Source organism: Microtus ochrogaster, linkage group LG4, assembly GCF_000317375.1.
Source record: "Microtus ochrogaster isolate Prairie Vole_2 linkage group LG4, MicOch1.0, whole genome shotgun sequence".
Lineage (NCBI taxonomy): Eukaryota > Metazoa > Chordata > Mammalia > Rodentia > Cricetidae > Microtus > Microtus ochrogaster.
In genome coordinates, this window is record NC_022030.1 from 4,716,424 (window position 1) to 4,719,072 (window position 2,649).

The 2,649-nt window shown below is 40.8% G+C and overlaps 1 long non-coding RNA gene across 1 annotated transcript in view; it reads left to right on the forward strand.

Moving 5' to 3' along the window:
• Window positions 1–371: 371 nt before the first annotated feature.
• LOC101989784 overlaps window positions 372–2,649 on the forward strand; it is an 8,517-nt gene continuing 6,239 nt past the window's right edge. The window contains exon 1 of the long non-coding RNA XR_258647.3: window positions 372–581. This is a non-coding gene — a long non-coding RNA (uncharacterized LOC101989784). The remainder of the gene's footprint in view (window positions 582–2,649) is intronic.

Here is a 2,649-nt window from a genome sequence, read left to right on the forward strand (position 1 = left end):
ATCCAAACACAGGTCTTCCTGCTTGGGAAGCTAGCACTTCACTCACTGAGCCATCTCCCTTGCCCTTCCTTGGCATTTCTATTGGTTCTTCTTCACACTGCTGTGTATCTCCAATTGTCTATTGAAATCTGACTGATTATGTATCAATAGTAGTGCTTGGAAAGGTCTTCATCGGTGACATCTGAGGCCTAATGGGACTCTACCTTCCCACAGAGAGACCTGAGACCACCTTACTCAAAGTTGAAAGAAATCCCCTGCCCTCCAAGGGGCATCAGAAGCTTGTTCACTTTCTGTTCATTTTTACCCCAGGATACAATCCCTTCCAGGTCCTAGCTAGGGTCAGGCAGCCCTTCGGATCAGCTTCCTGCTTTGTGTAACCCTGGCCAACTGCACTGAAAGAGGAAACGAAAATGAAAGTTCAAAATCGGCAGAGCATGAAAGCTTTCGAGCGCTGTTCGCTCCTCTTCGTGCTTCTCTGGTCTTGAGTCTTACGGCTTCCTATTTTCTCCTTAGTATGTGTTTTTAAGAAAAGCTTCTACAGCCCACCCTCAGCATTTCGGATTCCTTCAACAGAATGCTTGGTGAGTTACAAGAGTCTAGACGTCCCGTCCTTCCTTCCCGAGTCATTTTGCTATCTTACTTTTTATTATTTCATCAAAATGTTCACATTTATTGGCATGAAGTTGTTCGTGGTGTTCCTTTTATCTGTTTGGTCTTTGCCATATCTGACATTTGCCAAGCCTCCTTTTTCTTCCTTAATTGGTTTTACTGTGGCTTTATCTCTTGTTGTTCTTGGTCAGCCTCTTTCAGACATTGCCTATTTTATTGCTTTTTATCAAAAAAAAAAAAAAAATTAACAGAATCTTCTTTCTGTTTCACTGTGTCTTGAACTTTGGTCCATATTTTTCTACTCTCTAAGAGAGTTTCTTTGTCTTTCTTTCCCTCACTTCTTAAATGGGATGGATTCAGCAAATTTCAAGCCTTGTTTTTTAAAACAAAAAACAAGTTAACTGGATTTTATTCAGAAACGTCTACTAGCTAGCCACTCTGATGTTCCTTTGTAAATTTCTCATTTTATGTATATTGACTTCCCATTGTATTTATATTTGTTTTCATTTTGTGAGAAGTTAAGATAGTTACTGTGAATGGAGACTGCACTTCTGTTTCCTGGCCGCCCAGACCTGAATAATCACACAGAAACTATATTAATTACCACACTGTTTGGCCAATGGCTCAGGACTATTTCTATCTAGCTCTTACATCTTAAATTAACCCATTTCTATTAATCTGTGTATCACCACGAGGCTGCGGCTTACTGGTAATGTTCTGGCATCTTTCTCCCTCAGTGGCTACATGGTGTCTCCTGTCTCTCTCTCTCTCTATCTCTGTTCAGATTTCCTGCCTGACTTTACTCTGCTAAGCCATTGGCAGAAACAGCTTTATCCATCAACCAATAAGCAACACGTAAACAAAAGGACATGGCATATCAGGTTACTAATTTATTTTTAATTTTATGTGCATTGGTGCTCTGTCTGCAAACATGGCTGTGAACCACATATGTGTAGTGCCTTCAGAGACCAGAAGACAGCACTGGATCCCCTGGTTACAGATACTTGTGAGTTGCCATGTGGGTGCTGGAACCACACCCATCCTCTAGAAGGGTAACAAGTGTCCTTAACCATTGAGTCATCTCTCCAGATCCTGGCTAGTAGATTTTATGCCAGAATTTTCCTGGATTTCCACCTCCCCAAATATCTTGTTCTTAAATCTTTGTCTCAAATGATTCTCATGTCTCAGCCTCTCAAGTAGCTGGACTACAGGTGTATCACTATACCTGACTTCTTTTTCAATTTTCCCCATCTTTCTATTCTTTTGTAGTGTGTCTGTATGCATATGTGTGTGCTGCAGAATGTACATGTGTTTGTTCGTGTGTGTGTGTGTGTGTGTGTGTGTGTAGCAGTAGTAGTAGTAGAAGAAGTAGTAGTAGAAGTAGTAGTAGTAGTAGTAGAAGTAGTAGTAGTAGTAGAAGTAGTAGTAGTAGTAGAAGTAGTAGTAGTAGTAGTAGTAGTAGTAGTATCCAGAGGACAACCTCTATGTCATGGCTCTTCAGGCACTACCTACCTTGCGCTGTGAGACAAGGTCTCTCACGACCTGCAGTTTGACAGTTAGGCCTGGTTGACTAACCCCAAAACCACCCTTGGACATACCTTTCTCTACAGACCCAGCCCAGATATTACAGGTGTGGGTCATTATGTCTGGCTTTTTAACATGTTGGAAGAGACGCTAACTTAGGAACCTATGCTTTTGTGACAAGAGCTTTATTGATTAAGTTATCCCCACTGCCCTACATATTTCTGTTCTTGAATATACCAAATTTGAAGGTGATAAAATTCTTTTTTGTTTACTCATTTATCTAATCCACAGAATAATCTTTCAACTCATGAGCTGGCTTGGCAGGTAAAGACTCTTGCCACCAAACTTGGCCACTAGAGTATGATCTCCAGAAACCATTTTATCAAGAAAGAAAACCAGTTCCTTCAAGTTGTCCTCTGACTTCCACACTCACACCTTGCCCAAGTACTCTTAAATGTATATCTGCACACACACAAAACACTCCATAAGTACTCTTAAATGTATATCTGCACACAC